Source organism: Thunnus thynnus, chromosome 8 (assembly GCF_963924715.1).
Source record: "Thunnus thynnus chromosome 8, fThuThy2.1, whole genome shotgun sequence".
Lineage (NCBI taxonomy): Eukaryota > Metazoa > Chordata > Actinopteri > Scombriformes > Scombridae > Thunnus > Thunnus thynnus.
In genome coordinates this window covers 32,122,641-32,146,491 of record NC_089524.1, presented here as the reverse complement: position 1 = coordinate 32,146,491, position 23,851 = coordinate 32,122,641, and the positions used below count along the sequence as shown (strand labels likewise).

At 39.5% G+C, this 23,851-nt stretch overlaps 1 protein-coding gene across 3 annotated transcripts in view; it reads right to left on the bottom strand.

Annotated features, from left to right (window-relative positions):
• Window positions 1–23,851, bottom strand: part of LOC137188333 (spermatogenesis-associated protein 16-like) — a 114,938-nt gene that overhangs the window by 2,462 nt on the left and 88,625 nt on the right. The window lies entirely within an intron of this gene.

Genomic DNA, 23,851 nt, shown 5'->3' with positions numbered 1-23,851 from the left:
TCCGAAGCGACATACACATGAGAGTTAATATCTTGTCAGGAGAGAACAATGCGAGTAAGTGCCATAAAGCTAAGTTCAGGTCCAATAGGATGTAGATGCAAACAGGCAGTGTTATAATGGCAATTTATTTTTATTATTATTTACTTACTAGAATGGTCCCATTCAGTTAGTCATATGAACATAATTCAATGCATGCTATAATGCTACTGTACTGTGATCATTGATATGACATAAAATATTTTGATTAACCAGAAGAAATTCTGTTTGCAGTCTGGGGTCATTAATTAAAATGACAGCTCTGATGGAACTCAGGATTTCTTAAGATGACTGATGTCTGGCATGTGAAGAATCACAGAAGGTAAATGTCCGTTAGATTCTGGTACCATGTTGAAAAATTTAGATATTAATGAAGTCACTGGTACTGTGTGATCTGTGCAGAAATTTTCTGTAAATTTTCAATACAACCCATTAGTCATAAACTTTCTTTTTAGTTTAGATTGAAAGGTCTATCAAAATACAACTTTAAGGCAGACTAACAAAGTGAAAGGGAAAACTCAGTATACATGAAAGGTTTTTTGAGTTTGTATTTTTGGAGAAGTGTGTCTGCCCTAGCCACATGAGGAAAAAAAAAAAGACCAAACTGACCTCACCCCTGGGTGCTAAAACAAAATCGGGAAGTCTATCTTTAATGGAAAATTGTATTTTGCTGTTTTCAACTGGGGTCATCTGACGCTTATGTTCCTTGCCCTTTTGGGATTCTTTTGTACTGAGGTTGTCATGCTCCAAGAGATTAATTTCCTAAAAAAAAAAAAGCTGCCTGTAGTTTTTATTAAATGTTACCTAAAGTATTTGTTAAAAAACTGTTTTTAGCCACAGATGAATCCACATTTGTTGTTCTAGTGAGTCTTTCTGGCAGCAGGACGGTGTTTAGCTCATTGATATGTTTTTAGCCCTGCTATCAGCATGGATCCAGGAATAGAAATGTTGGTCAAATGGTTGCTCCACCACTTTGGTCCAGTTATAGCTCAACAGTTATTGGATGGACTGCTGTTTATATACATTCATGGTCCACAGAGAATTAATCCTATTGACTTTGGTGATCCCCTGACTTTTCCTCTAGTTCCACATGAGGTTACTTTTGGGTGAAATGTTTTAACAACTGTTGGATGGTTTGCCACTGATGAAATTTAATTCACATGTTCATGTCCCCCACTGGATGAAATGTAATTACTTTAGAACTACCTAACCTGACTTTTCATCTAGCACCATCATCAGGTAAAATTTACAGTTTGTCCAATACATTGTTCTATGACCAAATGCTGATGAAATAAACTGCATTTTCATCAGCTTCAGCTACACTTTGCGTTCATTAATAAATGTTATGATAGTCGCTGAGACCAAGCACCATTGTATAAGTCACCCTCTTGTCATCATTGGACATAGACTTTGTTTCTGGTTCTGGTTGACAGCTGGTGGGTTGTTTGTATGCTCTCTCTTTGTAAAAAATTAGCAGATTACTCAGGTTTCAACAACATTAGATCAGCCTGATCTACTCATATGTAATTTTATGTAGTTTTTCCAAGTTGTATCACAATAAAACGACGGAGCAAAACTGAGGATGAACTTGTTTTGTTTTTCTAATCTTGTGCACCCAACAACAAGAAGCACCAAGGGAAACTACAGTGTACCAAGATGCTACCAACCTCCTTTTTTCTGAAAAAAAAAAAAAAATTGCCAAATTTGAGCAAACATTGTCCTAATTTCTCCCCTGATTCTTTCCCCTATAATAGTACAGGCCTGGTGGCCCGCCAGGCCAACGAGAACCGCAGCCAGGCCAAAAAATATTTTTTTAAATGCCAAAAATAACGCCAAATACCCATTCATTCGGAAATCAATAGCGTTTGGGAGCCTCTGAGCAGCGCTGTTTTGAAACTTGCGTCAATGTCTGTGTTGTTGCCTGGGAAACTCCAGGTAGCGTAGCTCCTTTTAAGGAATAGGGCAGTGCATAAGCGAGTGAGTGGTTAAGTGAGAGAGTGAGTGGCAGAAAAGTGATGGTGAATGTGAGCAGAGCAGAGGAAAAGGTTAGCAGTAAGTTAAATGTACAGTACAAGCTACAGTGTGTCAGTTAAAAAATGCTGCAGCTTCTCAAGACCAAGAAAAGTCTTGTCTGTTCTTTCTACATCTGCTGGAAAAGTGAAGGGGGTTAGTCTGGAAGTTAGCAACAATGGGTTAGCCTAACCTGAAGACGCTAAACAGAGAAATAGAGAACGGAGAAATGTGTGGCTGTGTGCACTGGTTTTAGAACAACTTCTGTAAGTGCTCTTCTAAGGGTTACACATGATTTATTAATGGCTGCAGACTCTGGATACTGCTCTGTATTGGTGCTGCTTGTCCTTAGTGCAGCACACCATCGATCACACTTTGCTAATTAATAGACTCAAGGATTTGGTGGGCATTTCTTGAACAGCTCTGGAGTGGTTCTTCTCCTATCTGTCAAATAGAAATGTTATGTCTCAATTGATTCGTTCACCTCTTCACCTGCACAGACAACTTGTGGCATACCTCAAGGATCAATTCTTGGACCAGTTCTGTTCTCTCTCTATATACTACCATTAGGTTATGTCATCCATCACAATAATATATAATTTCACTGTTGCAGATGACACACAGCACACTTCAGAGCTGCTGATGTGAGAGACTAGATGTCACAAAACTTTCGTAGTTAAACTCTGACAAAACAAGTGTGCTTCATCATCGGCCCTGAGCACCTCCACAATCAAGTCCAGCCACTGCTTGATACCCTTATCCCAAATATTAAGGGCACTACTAAAAACCTGGATGTTATCTTCGACAGTGAGCTAAGCTTTCAACAAAACACACACACAAAAAAATGGTACAAGCATGTTTCAACCAACTCAGGAATATTTCCAAGATCAGAGCAATGTTATCTTGTAGCAATACAGAGAAAAATATTCATGCTTTTATATCTCCATGCCTGGCCTATTGTAACACCTTGTTTACCAGTGCCTGAGCTATAGCCAAACTTCTGACAAAGACCACATCACCCCAGTTTTAGCCTGTTTGCACTGGTTACCAGTTTCTTTTAGAATCCATTTTAAAGTCTTACTCATGACTTACAAGGCTTTACATGGTCAGGCACCAGAGTACATCAGTGAACCCTTGCTATCCAAAAAAACCTCTTAGATCTGCTGAGTTAGGCCTGCTAGCTGTTCCAGAGGTAAGGTCAAAGGGTGATCAAGCTTTTGCTGTACTGGCACCTCAGTTTTTGGAGCAGTCTTCCAGTTCATATTTGGTCTGCTGACACTGTTTCTGCTTTTCAATCCTGTCTTAAGACACATTTTTACAGACTTGCCTTTTTGCCTGACAACTCGTCTTACAGCTTTGTTGTGCAACCACCTGATTTTAAGTTTATTTTAATAGTTTGTCTTGTTTTACTTTTGGATTCTTTCATAGAGTCTTTTCATTGTGTGCTTGTATTTTGCTGTTCTTGTGTTTTTCTTTTATATTTGTGATTGTTTATGTGGTGCTTTTTATGAAAAGCACCTTGTGCTCCTGGCTTGAGAAATGCCATACAAATGAAATGATTATATTATAAGCCTCACAGAGCTGCTAGCATGGCTGTAGACTCTCAGTCTTGTTAATAGTTTTTGGACAACAATGGAGCTCTTTGGCAAAGATAAAGAAGATATCAGGCTTTGGTTACTTGTTAGTAGAGTCTATTCTTTGTTGGCTTTGGTGTTTTCATGGGATTTAAAATTCATGAGTGAGCTTCTTGTTCCTTCTACTTGTGAAAAGTTGCCCAGAATACAAATGTCATTGTTATTAAGATATAGGAAGTATATTCATAAGCTTTGCTGTATTGGAAGCTTTGCTCGCAGTATAAATTAGGGCTGAACAGCACTGAGCTCTTCCACTACAGGCTGTAAACTAGCAGAGAGTAATACTGTTTGGACAGGAGGCACCAGGTTATGAATTGGCTGTTTGTGAGCCAAAATAAATCCCCCATTTCTCTCTCTCATTCTCTCCCTCATTCTTTCTCACTTCTTCTCCCTATCCCTTCAGCCTTCCCCTCCTCTCACACAGCTTTAACTCCTCACTGCCTCCTCTCCTTTTCTTCTTATTTGCCCCCTTTTCCCTCGCTTTTCTCCGTCCGTCAGGGATGTAATTACCTGCCTGCTTTGGCTTCAGCACTACCATCTTTCATTTCGCAAGGCTGGAGTGTAAACGAAGGGAGCAGAAAGAGGAGAGAAATTTGAAAGTGAATAAGTGATGGAGAGGTGAATTAACTGGGTTTTGTGGGACAGAGACAAAGCACACACACATGCTCACTAGTGTGTGTGATGAGTGACACCTGTCAGGCTGACAGTCATATCTGTCGGCTGTAATCATCGTGGGCACACAGACAAATGCAGAGAGTGATGGGGGCTGTGCTGGAGGGATTCATGCCCTGCATACATATTCCCACCTTCCTCCACTCCAGAGTGCACAGCTCAGCCTATGTGCATTTAAGTCTGTGTGCACACCACTGAGCTGGTCCACTTGAACAAACAGTGTGGGTGGTTTGGGAGGTGGCAAATTAAAATAAACAAACCTTTTCAGCCACCATGACAGCTTCTGTACAGCATATAAAGTCTCACTTTCAATAAACGCTTAATGCTAATGTACTGTTACAGTTTCTCCAGTTATAAGAGGAACAATATACACAAGGCACAGAGTTCACAGTTTGCTGCACAATATATTGTTATGTAAGTTTGTCTAAAAGCCCACTATGATGGTAGATTACTTTTTGATTCCTCATTAAGCATAACATTTGCAAAAACTTGTGTTTTTTGGTGTCACTTTCTCTTGATACCTTTTGGTTTGCATGTTGCAGCTAATAGCTTTATTAATGGTTAATATATCAGACAGCATAGTCCATTGAAGGGATTATCCTCCAATGAGCCCTCCCATTCATTTGGGGACAGTGTGTTTACATGTAGAGAATTCCAGCAAAACAACGAAGTGTCGTCCGGCAAAAAAGTTTAACCGGGCTCAACTTTTATTGCAATATGACGCAACATCATCTGGCAAGGGGCTGCATTGAGTATCAGTGTTTTGGCATCTGATAAGCCTTTAAATGCATTTTTCTGTACCTCCAACTGGACTTCCTAGATTTAATTCATTGTGTCACCAGTACCTTAAACAACAGGCCCACACCAATGCAGCCCCTTGCATTGTTTTAATGCAGGGCAGTTTTCAGTCTAAACGCAGCCTAACTGTGTTCAGACGGAGCAAGAAGTGAATTTCAGGTGCGGCTCAATTACATAAAAAGTCAATGCAAAGATGCAAATTTATCCAGGGCGGTGTGAATTGAAGCGAATACGCATCCATGCGTGTTCAAAATGTTTCAACTTGAGCACATAGCTATCCCAGAGCCTTATGGTTCTGTTTCATAAATGCACAGAGAAGAGAGGAAAAGGAGAAAGAACCAGAGTTTCTGGTGAGCTCTGAGTTCAGTCAGAGGCTGAACTGAACACTAACACAGAAACACAGACACCGTCCCACAGACGTGGTCGCGTCATGCCTCTTTTGCTAGCTAGCTGATACAAGAGTAGCGTAGCTTCGTTAAGGTATAGGACAGTGTGTGTGAGTGTGAAAATGTGCGTGTGTAGTTGTGTGGGCGCAGAGAGTGACAGAAACGTGACGTGAATGCGAGCAGAACAGAGGAAAAGGTTAGCAGTAAATTGTCAGTACAGTAATAAATGCTACAGCTCCTCAAGTCAAAGAAAATACTCATCTATCGAAGGGGGTTAGCCTCAAATTTAGCAACAACGCATTAGCTTAACTTGACCAGGCTTGCTTAAGGTGGACTGACTTTTAAGGCGGACTAGCAATTCTCATTTTAGTGTCAGTCTCAGCTGCTCTTTTAGAGAGAATCATCATAACTGATGTGGTTTGCAGTTCGAGGTGTCCTGTCAACAGTTTTACAGATGTCTCTCTTACAGTGGTGGTCTATGGGGAAAATGCTTTTTGGGCTGCAGAGGTATTTTTTGTTGCAATACCGCGAGTGGACACTGGGAAAAATTGGCTGCAAGGCTGAGCAGTGGAGCCCTATCCAGGCGCTATATGTTGCTAGATGATGTCATGTGTTAATTTGCATATCTATGATGTCATGACATAATTACATACATTCAAGATTTTAAAAAATCTAAAGAACATTAATTTAAATTAAACTAAACTGACTGTAACTATTTATATCTAAATAGAGCAGCTTCTCAATGTGCATCTAAATCTACCTGTAGTATTAGTAAACTGTTGTATCGACTCTAACTGAAGTATCATTAATAAAGAGATGATCATGCACCGGATTACATTGAAATAAATAACTGTCTATTTTGACAAAACAACATCAAACTTAGAGAGTAAAGTTAAATCATTTAGAATAAAAACAATGAGGATCAATGATTGGTCATTAGGTACACACATTCACAGCTCATTCATGACTGTCTGGCTGATGATTGGTTGCTGTTGCTCTGTCCCACCTACTGAACAGTCAATCCAAGGAGCTACATTATATTATTCTATGAGAAATACTGGCGTCTCCCTTCAAGGAGAGGAGTTAAAGTCTGTTCAAAAAGTTGCTAGATATGTTGCTAGCCGCTTTTATGAAAAAAAGTCGCTAAAGGGGTCTGAAAGTCCCTAAGTCACTAAGTTGGCAACAGTGGTTTGATGTTGACCATCTGAGAGTAGCGTGTTAGCGTGCTAATTTGCTAATTAACACTGAGCACATAGTACAGCTGAGGCAGAATCATTAGTTTTTCACATATTTGATCATAGAGCAAAGGACGAGGTGAAATTTTGACTTGATGATGGTTAATGCTAGATGAAAAGTCAGGGGTTAGGTACTAAAGTCACTTAAGTTCATCTTGTGGGGAACATTAAATGTTGGTACCCGTTTTTATGGTTATTAACCCTATATTTGTCAAGATTTCATTCTGGACCAAAGTGAGGACTCAAAGAGGACCGCAGATTTGCAGATTACAGTGAGGTCACATTAATGATTGAAGGCTTCACTGTCTGAAAGAAAAGAAGGAATAATTACAGCAACCAATAACTATTTCATCATACATTCAGGCACTGAGTATTTTATTAAGATAGACTTGAAAAAGTCAGAACTTAACCTTCAGGATAAAGAGCAAATGTCTGGAAGTCGTCAGACCTTAGTTGCCCACAAAACCTCATGTTAACATCTTCGAAGATACTGATATATATTTTTGGATATTTCTGGCTTTGGGGTAGGATTTAGGATTGAGGATTTTCAGGCAGGCAAATGAGACATCTGACTGCTCACAATGTAATTTCATTGTACCCTCTGGCATTTAAGTAAAAGAAAACAACATGATTTTAGTTGACATATGATCCATATTTTAGCTGCATGATGCATAAGTCACATTTTTGTTTTATAAAATACGGTGCCAAAAATATCATTGCACCCTCATGGTAGAGGGCCTCTACCACATCTGCCACTATTGGTGACTGGTAGTGATACTGCAATTGAACCTGAAAGGTCACTGGAATGTGCAGCATCTTGTATCTACTGCATCAATTTAATACTAGAGTATTAAGGCTTATCCACAGTGGTTACAGATGCATACCAGCTTTGCTGCCTCAGCTGTCCAGGCTGGACCCTCAGCGGGACTATAGTGACATGCTGCGGCCCGACATACCACTGCTCTGAAGTGAACTCCTCTCAACCATAGAAAGTTAACAGCATAATTTAAATGAAACAACCAGGAGAGTTAGCTTGTTTGTCCTTGATGCTGATGATATCAGACTGGTTAACCAACAGCCACAAATGGACGTTATGACATGGAAGAAAGAAGAAGACGTCAGATAACGTGAGTCAGATACAGCTTCTCTCTCTCTGTCTCTTTGGTCACTAACTTCATCTCTGATGGTTAAATGTCTCTGTGGCTGTTGTGTGAATTTATCTCCTTAACAAGAATGCAGCAGAGATCATATAATGTGCTGTAGGTAGTTTGCTTGTTGGAGTTACAGTGAGCTGTCTGGACTCACTCATTCATTTGGAATTGATCCCGTTTTTAATTGTTTTTTAACAGTTTTAAATTTAAGTGGTTGTTCAGTCACCTGTTGATGTTGTGTGATTTATGAATGAGTGTGCAGGTCTGGCTGCTTGCTTGTAAGAATTCCTTCATTCATGTTTGTTTTTAAGTAGAACCGTATATTGAGTAATAAACTTAAAGTAACTAGAACTGAGAAATTTTAAATACTAAAAGTAACTAGATTAACAAGTGTTATCATGTCATCTTTGTAGACTATATTTGGTATGTTGTCTATATAGATCAGAGTGTGTAAGTCATGTATTTGATACATGCATTAATACTTTTAGATCTGTGAATGTTTTTAGTGTTCAGTCTTTCTAGTATTCAGCACTGATTTGAACCTGTATCACATTATAAACTTTGTGATACTTTAGTTATTTCTGTATACTAAGAAAATACACAGGAAACACGTGTAAATCATGTGATATGTTTGTTTTTGATGAGAACATAAATCTGTTGTCACAATAGAACAATACTATAAATTTGAAGTTAACTTTTTTGGTAAAATGACACATCTGAACCACTCCACAGCTAAAATGAGCTTCATAAAGATAAGTTGATAAAGATAATAAGTACAGATATTTGCGTTTTTATTCTAAAATATAGTTAAAATAAGTAGACCTACAAGTTTTATGTTCAGTAAAGAGAGAAATAGGGCTTCATCAGTAGTAGCATACTTTTTGAAGTTTAATCTTTTATTTTATACTTCTCATGCATAAATAGGTGCCTTTGCCAGGGATAAAAATCATAGCCAATGCACCAAATTACACCTGGACTCCCTTAGGTGACTTCATGCCTTCAGCACTTGTTATGGACACCAGTAGAAAATATTTCAGTCAAAAAATGTTTTCTCACCAGCACCCATGCCTGCAGTTTTCAGATGTACAAAGCACATTAAGAGTATGACATGATCACACTATGACATCACTACTTGTTCATCTGAGAGAATGGAAATTGTTTCATGGGCCTGTGGTTGAACTTATATGAACTACTGTATAATACTCTCTTTAACTGAACCTCTGTTGCTCTGTCAGTCCACTCAGACCACAGACAGTGCTGTCAGAAGTAGTATCCAACAATCCTGCTAACCTTTCCAGCAGGAACATTAAAACTCCTCCCTCCTCTCTCCTACACACAAACATATACAGAAATATTTTTAGGACTATGAGTAATGGATACATGAAGTGTTATGTACATCGCCCACACACAAACTAAATTAGCATCTCTGTGGACAAGAATGGAAGTGAATTTAAAAGGATACATTATATTGAGTGGTAGCAGTCCACTAGCATATACTGACCTTTTGAAAACAAACTGCCAAAAAAAAACCCCACTCTGAATTATAATTTTCCTACTATAATGCCCCGTCTTAGAGGTTTCTAAAACTTGTATCATAAGTGCACCACCTAAACACTGATTCAATGACCGGCATAGGTCAAAGCGACCTGGCAACAAGAGTATTTGCTTCTCCAGAGATTGTAACCGGACCTTTCGAAAACAACTCTCTATCTTTGGCTTCATGAAGTGCTCTGTGTATTATTTGGTAAAGAACAACTCCTTATCTATCTCTTCTGGTTATGCAGCTGTTTATTTAACCTGAAGTGCTGTGTGTATTGGTTGGTATGATTCCAGACGCTATCATGTTTTTTTTGCTTCTACATAACCCCCCCCCTCCTTAGGATGAATCCTTCATCATACCAGTTTCAAAGACAGCGTGTGATACGTTCATTTTATATGTGTTAAGGTACAATTGGATACTCAATGTTGTGAGCGCAACCACATCACTTCACATCTCTTTATACAACTGATTTTTTAAAATTTATTTGCAGCATCATATCTCATTCTGGCCTTATTTATACTTTCTTTATTATTCAGAAGTGACTATGATATCAGCATAGACATCTGTATAGTAAACTGTCCTCCTGCCCATTTTGGCATGTTAATTTGCCAGTTGTCTGTGTGCCTGGTTCCCCAAGTAGAGAAAACTATTTTCTGCTGTTTGGTATTGTCAGCGGGATATTCATAAAACACCACATCAGCAAGGCCATGCCTCAGTATAATAGTTGGCAGTCCCAGCACTGTGTTGGGATGTGTGTGTTCAGTGCTAGTGCGGAACTCACAGAGCACAGCGAGGGATCGTTATCAGCTTAAAAAGTTCACTACCATCACACCACAGACATAAAAATGTGGTCTGTTCTAATTACTTAGCAGGTAATCTGATGTGTTCCTTTTAAAATGACCTAACTTTAGAGAACCTTTACACCTAACCCTCATCTGTCAAAATGTAGAGTTGCAACACATTCTACAGACTTTTCTGAAGCCTGTCCTCCTTTCAATGTGAGGACACACACAGACTTGTACACACATGTGCAGTGCTCCAAATGGCCCAGAGACCTTTTCTACAGTGTCTGCATTGTTGAAACAACCACTGCAATCAATAAACACCACAGGGCTCATTTATCAAGCAAGATATTAACGAATTTAGAAGGGTTAGGGGGTTAGGGTTAGGGCCAGGGTTAGGATTAGGGTTATGGCTAGGGTTAGGGTTCAGTCGACAGAAAAACCAAGCATCTGGTTTTCTTTTAAGGTACAAGAAAACCAGATTTTAAGAAGTTGCAGATGAGGCATCTTAGGAGAAACATGACAAAGCTTAAGAGATGCAGACAAACAGACACAAAGAGGGAAGGGAAGGGAAAGAGAGGACCACAGGAAAGGAGGAATAAAGAGCGAGACAGAGAGGGAGGAAGGAAAAGATGAAGGTGAATTGGAGAAGAGAATAAAGTGGGGGCCAGTGTCTGGAAATAGACCCAACAGAGACGAAATAAAAAAGCACCACCATCACCACTGCAGCAGAGCGGCACAGTCCGCAAATTCCCTTATAGATATTTTATGGAGCGGAAAACATTCGGTGCACCCTCACTGTTCTGGCCAGAACTGGGATGGAAAAGAGGCCAAAAGAGGAGAGAGGAAGAGGAGAAAAAAAGGTGAAGTGGGCTGCAGTTATTTTTATGTAATGGAATTTTAACGAGGGGCAGCAGACATCAGGAAATGGCTCAGTCAACTCAGAGAGCAAATATACTGTAAAATATATATAGCTGCTGTTGTGTCAAAACATTAAAACTTCAGGTTGGGAATTCTGAAAATGTTTTGGGTCAAGTTAAGTTTTTCATGGTTGCTCAATTGTGTGCAGAGTTCATTATGACGGGGGCCAACAAAAGTCATTCAAAACATAAGTGGCCGTCTGTTGAAAATAGAAATGTACATTTTCTCCAACCATTCACTCCTCATTTTTGGAGTTTCTTCTCTTGTGCAATTGAAACATACTGTTGGACAATGCCTCAGATAAAGCATCAGTCTTACCTTTGAGTATTTTGGCATTGTAGCCATAAAAACAGCTACTGTGGGGTGTACTGTTAAGTTGTTATTAGTGCCACAAAACGTCTAAAGGAGGATGGTTGGTCAACAAAGCAATGAAGCCTTGAGATGGGAGACTGTTTTTCATTTCCTTTTTCCTTCCAATAACCGTGTCTTTTAAATGAATAGTTCCATATTTTGGGAAATGTGCTCATTCGCTTTCTTGCCAAGAATTATATAAAAAGATCAATATCAGAGTTTGAGCCAGGAGGTGATTAGCTTAGCATAGCATAAATAGGCTTCTGGAGGGGGAAAACAAGTTAAAAAATACGCCTACCAGCACCTTGAAACTGTAATACGTGGTCTAATATTTTGCATGTTTTCTGAAAGTATTTTTAAAGTTTAATCTATTAGATTTGTCTGTTTTACATGCAAAGATAACTTTTTTGGGAAGAAAAATGGTTGCTTGTATGACTTAGAGGTGACCCTGGTAACAATCCACAAAAAAACTGGGGTTTTTAAAATAACTTTTGTATAAAATTTAATCTCTACTCCAAATTTAATCCACTCTAGCGGCTGCTTTGCAGCCGGTGGAATCAAGCCGTTAGAGTGGTGAGTCAGTGTATTTTTGACCTTCAGACAGTCAGTCAGGCTAGCTCCTGGACTTCCAGTCATGATGCTGAAGCTAATCACCTCCTGGCTCTAGCTCAGATATCCCTCATGTTTGTGTGTTAGATGTAGGTAGGTGCAATGCTGGTTTGCATTGGAACCAGTGTTAAGCCCAGAGTTGCAGCTTATGGTCGGCGCCATCTTTTCCGTTTGAGCCAGGACCTTCCAAAAAAGGAGTGCGGGGCGTTGCCTTTCACGCTTTGGAAACAGACCCCGCTACCTCAGACCCAAACTAACACTAGCTTACCTGGAACACTGAGCTTGTGCTAGCTAACACAGCAGGTATTGTTATCAAGTAACATCAAACTTTCCAAAATATTGCGACAGTAGTCCGACAGCGCAAGTCCCAGAGCTGGGGAGCGAACTGTCAATCACAGCTGTCAATCAACAACCACTCAGCAGACATCAAAGCTACTATACATCTTTATATGTTATTATCTGAGCAATAATTTCCAAAATAACCACCAGCACACTTATTAGAGGACCTGAATTTAGAGATTGAGACCATAATGACTCATTAAAAAATGATTGACTTACTATTTCATGAGAGAAGTTGATGCTTTTTGAATGGGATTTTTTTGAAGCCATCATCTAGTGACCATCAGTGATATTGCACTTAAAGGGACTTCTGCACTAGCTTCAATTTCAAGCAGTGGTTGTTTGCGCTGGAAAACAACACATTTTGTTGTTTAATTTAGACGATCACAATGTGGCAATTGCACAGAAAATAGTCATCATTTTTCATCAGAGTGTTAAGTCCCCTTTTTTCTAGTCTCTCCAGTTCTTAGGGGTTTTTTCTCTCTTCCTGTTACCCTGCCTCTGTCCTCATCACTAAATTAGGAATCATGGCAAACGGCTCAAAGCAAATCACATTTTTTGGCAGGGTACTGTGATTTCATTAATTAAGTACATATGGCAGTGGGAAATACTCACTTCTGATTGCTTGACAGGTGTTTGTTAAAATCATACACCGGGTCAACACAGTTCTGAATCAATGTGCAATTATTATATTGAAATGAAGTTAACCATAGCAACAAAAAATCAGCTCAAACTCCATACTTCAAAGCCTTCCACCTACTACATTACAATTCAAGTTTTTAATTTGTATATTTTTATTTTAGATTTAGCTGTTGATTTTTTTAACACAAATAAACAAATCATTCACTCTACAAAATATCAGTCAGTTTCCCAGAGCCATTTGAATATAAATACAATACATAATAATATAAAATACATCTACAGTTTGAGCACATCACTTACATATCCAATCTTTTTATATTAATGTGTTTCAGCTTTCAGTCTTGAGCAGCCCATTTTTAGCATCTGTCTTCACATCTGGCAAAATCTGTTGCAGCACTGACAAAAAGTGTGGGGCCACAAATTTTTACCCAGACATGCCATTCACAACCAGTAATAGCAATATACATGAAAGACACATTTTTATTTTGTATCTGTGCAACTATTTACCTACATGAAAGCAGCTGCGTCAAATTGATCCACAGACATGATTGTTGTATATAAATTTAGTATAGACGTATTACAACACATCAGTGTGTCCAAATTTCACACCAAAGGTCATCACCATAATTGAGGAAAAGAGATGGTAGCCAGTATTTCAGACAACTCCAAAGTAGAAATGGGTCATATTATAGGAGGGTTAAAATAGATGGATAAAGAACTATTAAGATTGATTCTATTTTACAAGTACCACTGTATGTGTAGCACTTTATTTAAAGATACAATATACAAGTTGTGGAAATCCAGCTAGTGCTAGCATGAGACCACTCTGCTCCTTCCCTCCCTCTCCCCTCCTCCCTAATGCACTGGGAGCTTGCTAGTCTCTAAGTAAGCCATAGTGATGTCTTCCAGCAGCTAACGCTAGCGTTGAGCCTCAGTACAAGAGGAGTGGTAGGCTAGAAGTGTGCTCACATATTGATTGACAGCCATAAGCTCCCGCCCCTGACTCTGGCCTTCTCTGAGTGGTTAAGAGGGCGAGGCTCGCTTAAAAACTTGAGAAGGGAATATCTCTGTACTGCTGCCAGGCTGTTCAATGAGCCTTTGACAACACCTCTCCACATTAAGATGCTCTTGGGAGCGTATTTCAACTAAATATAAGAAAAACATACATACCGTAGCTTTAAATACATATGCTGGGCTCTTCAGATTAAAAGCAGCGCTCTGCTTGAAGTAGATATTCAGACATAAAAACAAAAATCTGTTGAAAATGTTGTCAGCCATTTGTAATAAAGTCTTTTTGATGAACTCTCTTCCTCTGCCTGAGTGCACCTGAAGGTGGTGATTATTCATCTACTCATCTTTTTGTCTTGACTCTCAGATCTCTCGCTTTTCTTAATAATAAGGTTAAGTAAAGAAGAAGATACATGACTTTGTGGTCAGTTATAAATATGGTGGAATGGCATCTCTCTGGCTTTTGATGTTAAAATTGTGGACAACGCGAGAAGAGGCAATTAAGGTTTTAATCCAGGGATGCAGTAATGGCAGCAAATGGCAGGCTAATCAAGCCATTAGGATGATTCGTTACAACATAAATAGTGGTTACACACAGACAGGCAGGAGGACAATGCAGTTTGGATGCAGTCGTAGCACAGCGGCTGATGGTGTGATTAATATAGACCATCAGTAACAGCAGCCGTCTCGCTTCACTGAGCGGCAGACAGACTCACCTAGCGATTCCCCATTCTCCCAATACACACACACACACACACACACACACACACACACACACACACACACACATACACGTTAATGCACATGTGCACAAACATATACACTTATCCCATTCTTTATCGAGTCGCAGGAGAGGTAGTAAAGGAGGGAGCTGTAAGTACTCTGCCTTTCTTTCTTCCTTCTTTTCTCTCAGCCCACACACTCCCCTCCTCTTCCTCTTCCACTACGCTACACTGCCTCAGAAGCCATCAACTCTACTCCACCTCCATTTTTCCTCTCTGCCTCTCTCCGCTCTCTTCCTAAATCACTTAACTGTACTAAATCAAAAAAAAAGTCCCTCACATCTTTACCTCTTGCTTCATCCAGCTTTCACTTTCAGGGAGTTGGCTTATGGACGTGTTGAGTTCAAGAATGTGTTAGGACTCTTATGCCTTTAAGAAGGGTGTAAGGTGCCTGTTGTGCTATTTAAGTAATTAGTAGAGAAAATGTCTCGATGTTGGGGCTTTTATACGTTGATGTCTGGAGAAAACTGAATAAATATCACAGGGGAAGTTTAGATATTTCACTGTTTCAATGGTTGTTGGCATAATACTGGCTTGTATTCCTGTGACATGTGACTGCTGATATTTCAGTACAGTAACTTACACATTTCAATAGTTGCTAGGAAACTTCTCTCACTCTGATGGCAGTCTCCAGGCCTTTATGCAAGTAATATTTCTCTGACTGTCACATCCTTTGACCACCTCTCATATTAGTCATAGACTGCTTTGCCTCAGAAAGAGGTTTTTAAGCATCTAACTCCATATCAGACTGTATATTCCTTCTATTTCTGTCACAGTACAGCACTCTGATGACACGTCGTCGGCAGCTGTCGTAGGCTAATATTCTCGAGTCCTGTAATACAAGGACTGGTACTGATAAATGTATTATGTTTTAGTCTGGTTATTTCTGACAGCAGGACAAGAAGCTAAAATTCTTCTTTTTACTCTTAGGTAACATTTTTATGAAAGAACTTGTCCACAATCAGAGCAGAACAAACTACATAGTAGTTTAGGGGCGTTTAAGCTAATGATCAAATCTCAGTCAAGGCAGATGGACGCCCACCTAGAGCCCGGTTCCGCTTGAGGTTCCTTCCTGTTAAAGGGGAGTTTTTCCTTACTGCTGTCGCTAATTGCTTGCTCATGGGGGAATGTTGGGTCTCTGTAAAACAAAGAGTACGCTCCAGACCTGCTCTATGTGAAAAATGCCCTGAGAAAACTTCTGTTGTGATTTGGAGCTATGTAAATAAAACTTGGCTTGACTTAACTCACCTCCATAGAACAGGCTGAAACCAGTCATTTATTTAAGTTTACCTTTAGTGAGCGTGGTCAAGTTAAGCTAATGCGTTGTTGCTAACTTAGAGGCTAACCCCCCTCGATAGATGAGTATTTTGTTTGTCTTGAGGAGCTGTAGCATTTATTAACTGACACACAGCCTGTACTGTACATTAACTGCCAGATTGACAATGAATATAGGGGAAACACTGGATGTATTTCTTGTCTAGATTATATATTTTACAAATGTTGTTTCAATGTTTGGTTCTCAACCGGGTGTGATAGTAATGTCACTGTGTTATTGTCGAATATATGTTTGTGAAGAAATCCTATTCCTAGGCTAGTTGAACTCTTGACCATTGCTTCTCTCTGAGGGTTGTTTAGTAACCTTCAGGGTTAGCTATGAATATTTCTGTTTCTGTAGAGTGATACTTAAGAACTGACTGAGTGCCAAATCGCCAGAGAGAGAGGCTGATTCTAGGTGGTATGTGCTCTCTCTTAGAGATATGATGCATTGTACTTCTGATTGTATTATTTCATTACATTATTTCAAAACCTGACAACACTCTTTGTGTGTTCATTGACTGATCAAGCAATTCTCCACTACTTTCTCGTGGGTGGCCCGGCTCCTCCAATCCACATGTGGAATTGTCCTTGGGCAAGATACTGAACCCCAAATTGCTCCTGCGCCATCGATGTGTGAATGATTAGATCCTCCTGATGAGCAGGTTGGCAGCTTGCATGGCAGTCCCTGCCATCAGCGTATGAATGTGTGTGTGTATGAATGAATGTGGCTTGTCATGTAGAAGTGCTTTGAGTAGTTGGAAGACTAGAAAGGCGCTATATAAGAGCAGTCCATTACCATTTACATTTTTGGGGCTTGTCCCTGGGATGCTAAGCCGCTGACCTTTTTCCTGGGAGAGTTGACCCTTGTCCTGCCAGGACCGATCCCAGGAGATTGCAGAAACCTTGGGGTCCTGTGTAAGTTGGGGTCTTTTTACAAGAAGACTGAATCTATAGGCAATTAATCGGCAGGGTAATTCTGTGGAAATTGCATTTGTTAATTACTTCCAAATTCAAGAAAAGAGGGTTTAGCTTTAAAGCATGCATTGATGGTTGTTGAGGTTTTACTGGCGCCATAGATACCCTAAGCTTAGAGGTTGAATTAAGTCTTCCGCTGAGGAGGTCCTCTCTCTCCTCCTTTTCAAGTGTGCCTAGAGGATGAGTGTGCAGTCAGGAATAGTTCTCTGGATGCAGGGCTGTGGAGTTTGTGTGCAGGCGAGACATGCTGGTTCAGGCAGGTGGATTGGAAAATGTGTACATAAAATGATGTCATAGAAAAAGTGGGGTTTCAGTCCCCATTTCAAGGTTACAGTCCTTGATAAAAGAGCAAAAATGAGGCAAGACCAAAAAGAGCAAATGTGAGCCTGCGTAACTAAAAGCCAGAGAAAAAAGGGGTTGAAGTCCCCTAGGGCTAAAATACGAGGCGAGATGAAAAAAGCAGAAATATGTGAGCCTGAGTAAATAGTGAAAAGCGCTTAATACGGTTAAAGTCTGTGCTGTGAACTGTTTTTATCTGTCTGAATTTCTGCATTTTGCTGTGCAGGTATGTGTCTGGAGCTCCTGCCTGCAAAGTAATTAAATAGAGTAAAGTCAAGGAAAGACATACCTTTCCTAAGCAAGTGCTAGCAATAAGTTGTTGAACTCAGGAGAGAGAGAAAAATAATTTGACTGCTTTAATAAGTAATTAATGATGCCTGTTTACCCCTTTGGTGACATACATCGCATGCATTACCAACCTCCTTTTCTTACCTCTATTGAGATTATTGAACACACTGAGCAGTTGGTGTGTTGCACTTTTATTAGATCTTTTGGACAAAGAGAAGACAAAAAGGTTTTTGTTTAAAACACTGTCAGTGTTGGCCTGCATGTCAGCGTGTTGTATACTGTTTTTATCTTCACATCTCCAAGTGCTGGCTGAACAACATGCTTTCTCTCCAAAAATACAAGATAATTGTATTTTAGTATTTGGACATTTGTATAATTGTTACTGAAAGTGTGATTAATACAGTGTTTACAACTGCTTCAATTAACAACAATGTGTAATGCTTTCTTTATGTCTCCGAGGTTTTTATGCAATGATGTAAACATTTCCACGACAAATCACTAGTCATAATATCATGTCATAACATTTAATGAAACAGATATGTTTCTTTTTGGGAATTTTTATTTTAGAATAATGCTTTAATGTTTGTTTTTGATCTTCTAGAGTAAGTCTCACATTATTGCGTGCTTGTTTAATGAATATACATCTTCGCTTTAATGAATCAAATCACGGTTGTCAAATGAAATCCAGGAACTAAGGAGAGAAATGAATAAATAAATTGCTATTGAATGGAAGAACAAAACATTCCAGAAACGTTGACAGCCATAAAGCCTTCCTGGCAGTCAGAACAGCAGACGTGAACAGCAGCAGACGTTGTACAGTAACTTGCAAAGCACAGCTGGTTTGATACCCCTCACTGCTGTTTGAAACACTGCAATGCTTGGCTGCACCAACTTTTTCTCCTACAGCGATGCTCTGAATAAATGAACAAGGACTCGGACAGTGCTCTGAATTCGTTAACTCTGAGGTTTGGCAACAGCGTGCTCTTTGACGAGTCATATGCAGATACAAAACATATTCTTGGTGTTTAAGTTGAATATGTTAAATGCTGTACGTTCTGCCTGGTCAGACTGGTTGTTAACGGTTAGAAACAGAGGAGTGGTGCTGTCAAGAAATGCCAGAACTGCTGTCTGATAATGAATTAGTCTTCCTCTTGTTCTTCGCTTCCGTATTGTTTCACTTGACAGTTTGTTAATCTGTTGTGTGCATGTGTGTGTTGGCATTTCCCTCCAGTATCATGTTTGAACTCATAGTAATTCTTTCTCTGATTTTGAAGAAGATCACTCAGAAACATTTGGCTGTTTACGTATGTTGAGTGGAAATCTGTGGACAAAAACGTTTATATTGTTTCAGCAGTGTAGGCTGTTGTTACTTCAGATTTCAGACTTCACACTCATGCTTGATAGGGAGTTCAAGTAGCACAAAACTATTCAGGCACAGTTCCAATTTCCACCCTGAACCTTCACAGACTTTGAATAACGTCACATGTATGATCAGTATAAGGTAACCTGAGCAGAGGCATGGCTGTAAAGATAGATAGTAATGTGTGAAGCTCCTACAGATCATATCATGATCATATCTTTATATAATGCAGCACTTGCTGATATATGCATACAAATTAAAATTATTTTTATTATTTTATTTTATTATTTTTGGATTCCCCCTGACATTGTTGACATATTAGAATCTATAAATTGTGGGTAAATCCTCTCAAGAAAGTCTGGTAAAGGGCTGAAAAAGGCCACGAGAGAACCCTGAAGCACTTGTCATTTGCCACTGATGCCTTGCAGACTTGAGGAATGACTATCAAACGCCCTCTTTGCACCTGGCATTAACATGGGTCTTGAGTGATCCGATAACAAGTGGACAACTCTAAGTACGTCAGTTCACACCTGGTATTAACATGTGTCTCCACGTGCTTCTTAAGTCACCACTTATGATCGGATCTCACAAACAAGATGTTTTCTGGTTTTGATTTAATTTCTATTCCAATTGCCGATTTTGAAGAGGAAAACTGGGCTAGGGGAATGGGAAAAACAGGAAAAATGTTTTTTTTTAATTCACATGAAATACAGGAAAACCAAATAATGCATTTTTTTATCCTGTTATCAAACAAGTTGAACACAGCTTTGGACAGATGGCACATGTACTGGGAGGCAGCAATGCAATCCCTGTGCCTAGTCTGCTGGAAAATAGAGAACGTCAGTTGAGAAGGCAGATCTCAATGCGTGTTGGGTGCGTTCACACCTATACTAGAGCTGTCCACTTGTGATCAGATCACCTGAGACGCATGTTAATGCCAGGTATAAACAAGGCCAAAGTCTGTGAGTCCATAAGGATGGTCATTGGAAGTGGGCCTTGGATTACAATCTTTTTGGGTTTTTTTTTGATATAATTTTAGTTTTTTTAATATCTACTAGGCCTATTCCTGCTAATCCTGACAACAGTTTATGCGCTCAAACAATGCCTCAGAGCTGGATACTGCACCTGAGCAAAGCCCCCCATAACAATCCTACTGCAATACAGTCCTGTCTCATACAAATGACGTTTACTGTATATATCAATAATTTGCTTTCTCAAATATGTTCATATAAAAATACTCTGCTTGGAACAATAAGGCATGTCTGATATGCCCCCACCCCCCCCCCCCAAAAAAAGTATAAGTACCACTTTAAAATCCTTAAAATAGCATCTCATTCTCCCTCATTAAAAATTCAGTAATCTATGAATATGCAAATATTGTTCATTTCAGAAGTTTATCTGTTGGACACAAGATGTCTCCTGCTTTACTGTAAAGTTTATTCTCAGTGTTTGTGCACTGGAGGATTCAAGTTTCCACATCACACATGTGTAAGTTGCATATTGGACCACAATTGGCTCCATACTAGTTGTGATGTCACAAATCATGCTCGTATGCCCCACCCCTTAAAATCTGGTTTTCAGTGAACACACAGATGAATGTGAAGACAGCATTCTAGTGTCAAACTCTGCACATACATAATTATGTATAGTGAAGCTCAAACATCTAACTGTAGGAATAAGAGGAAAAACATAATTTTGAGTGAGAGTGGACTTTAATATTCAATCAAGACCAAGATCCTGATGTCTGTGAATTTCTTCTGATATATTTGATATGAAAATTTTCGGCGTTTTATTAACAACCTTTCCTCATCATTTTAGAAAGGCAGCATTGTGTTCATTTCAAATTTAATATAATATAGTATATGCAATTCAGTCATAAAATCTCTCTACTGAAGGAAGGAATCTATTGTTCGTATGTATGTATGTATGTATGTATGTATGTGTATCCGTCACATATCTTAACAATAATTCATCCAGTCAACTTCACACTTGGCCTGTGTATTGCTGAGGACCCAAGGAAGTGCAGTGTTGAATATGAAGTTGTTTGGATGAGGGATTCTTGAGAAATATATAAAAGTACCTTATAAACAACTTTGTTTCTGCCTCTCCTTCTGCCCACGGGGTCAGCGAGTGGAAATACAGACAGTGCCGCTCTGCCAATGCAGCCCTCATTGTGGTCTGAGGGGGAGATTACATCTGTAGTGATGAGAACTACCATAGAGAATGAATTGAAAAGAGAGTGAAGCTCTACTGTTACCATTACTCATGTGTGGGAACTCAGTATGTATGTTCAAGACATACTGCAGGACGTCTCAGGCACGTTTTGAACAGGCACTGCAGTTCATTCCAACTTCAGCTCAGCTCCAAATTGGAGACTCTGGATAGTCTGAGGTGTTTAGGGAACATGGTTCAATTGTAGCGTCTACCGATAGTCTGCATGTGAGGTGTTTAGGGAGCATCAGTAAATAAAAGCATGTACTGATAGTCTGCATGTGAGGTGTTTAGGGAGCATCGGTAAATAAAAGCATGTACCGATAGTCTGCATGTGAGGTGTTTAGGGAGCATCGGTAAATAAAAGCATGTACCGATAGTCTGCATGTGAGGTGTTTGGGGAGCAAACACCTCATCTTTTTTCTTTATATTATAAATAACATATTCGACTGATATTTGTTCATTCTACAGAAACATCTCCAGTCTAAGCGGGTAATGACCATTTCTTTGCTGTCAAAAGTAAATTGGATTTTGGATACTAGTAAAACTGTAATGCATATAAAGTTATTTGCTCTAAAGAACCAATGGGTTGCTTCAGAACTTCTCCTCTCAATTAGCTCAAACAGAGTTTAATATTTAGTGTGTTCATGGTCTTTCCAGAGATTTTAGTTTCTCTGCCTAGAGGAGGCTTCCTCACGGCCACGGGGCAGGGGCAGAGCTTATATTCACATTTACAACAGCTCTACCAAAACAAACTAGACAAAGAACCAGGCTGTCATACAGTAGTGTGTGTACTGAGTTCAGCATTTTTCTCCAGTATCTCAATTTATTTCTTTTCAGTCCTTGGGTTTATGAATTTCATTCACAAATCTGAGAATAGCTGCAGAGATGCAACTGATTTGACCTTCCATTTTCTATCTACTGCAAAATAAACAGACAGAAAAGAAACAGTTGGGTTTCTTGGTACCAACAGGCCAACCATAGCATTTGACAGACTGGGTTCCAGCAAGAAACAAATAACAGCTATTAGTGAGAAACCCAGTATCCACCCTGCCTTATATACTATATACTGCCTTACACATCTATTTTCTTTGTAATTTCTGTATTATTTATGTAGGATGGGCATTGTTATCTAATGGCTGCACCAGAGTAGATGATGGTTATATTTACCTTTTTTTACCTGTAAATATAAAAAGTATCTAAAGAAAGCCAGCCCAGCCTTCTTTTAGATTACATTCACACTAGATGTTTCTGCAGCACATAAGGAGCTTTATAAGCTTTACAATCACAAGTCAACATAGATTTTTAAGACCCTCAGGGTTTTCCCATTGACACTTTTGGCCGCACCAAGTCAAACCATGCCACGCTGATTTGCGTTTCCATCACCAGTTTTGCTGCGCTGAGTTGCGCCGAGTCACACCCGAGATGGACCATCTCTGGAGTTGGGCCAAAGCGGCCCGCCTCCAAGCAGGTTGCGGTCACATCTCGCTGACTGCAGCCAACCGTGACGACCCCCTTCTCCCTGCTTCTCCTCCTCAAACAGCTGTGTTGCACCGCGAGACTCAACTCATGTCTGTGGAGACCAGAGAGCTGTTTTTAAAAGTCTCTGTGTGTTCAGCTCTCAGTACTTTTGTAGCTTCTAACTGAATCTCTGTGGTTTAAAGTTTAGTTTCTCTCCTGTGTTCCTGTTTGTACTTTTGGAAATCGGCTTTATTTTATCGTTTCCTGATCGCTGAGCTGCGTTAAGTTACTGCTGATGAAAACATTTCCTGCTGCTGCTGCTTCATATTAAAAGCTTTCCACTGACAAACTAATGGAAGGTTTTTATTGTGAAGAATTTATAGGAAATAAAATGTGTTTATCCACCGTTCAACAGCTGTGACTTTGACCACTAGTCACAGCCATGATGTATACAGGCCGCTGCTTTTCACTCAAGACAAGTGTGTCATCAGTTAAAGACACACCTCCAAGCAGGTAGCCCTGTTGTAATGAAGATGCAAATCCCTGCCGTGCTTGGCTGATGTGCCAATTCAAACTGAATCAAGCCAAGCCAGCACATGTGTATGGAAAAGGCCTACATCACAACACAGGTCCTCTAACTTTCTAACTCAAACCTTATCCATAGCTTTGTCATCCTGCCCATTACTGCTGATAGTGGCATCAGATCAGGAAACACTTCTATGTGTCATTTTGGATTGAATGGTCAAACTATGTATCTGTTGTTTAATTTGGAGGACTTGTGGGATAACCCTGGTGACTCACTATGATGTGATCAGGGTTACTTTTCAGACTTGACAAAGCTCCTCCACAGTCACAGAGGATATTATACAACTGACTAGAAGAGTTTTAGATGTGTAACCTTTACTGCACCTTGACCATAGTGTAGTTGCCATAGAAGGATACATGTAGTAATAAAAAATGACGCCATGAGACATCCAGGGTTTAGCAGAAATGTCAAATATCAA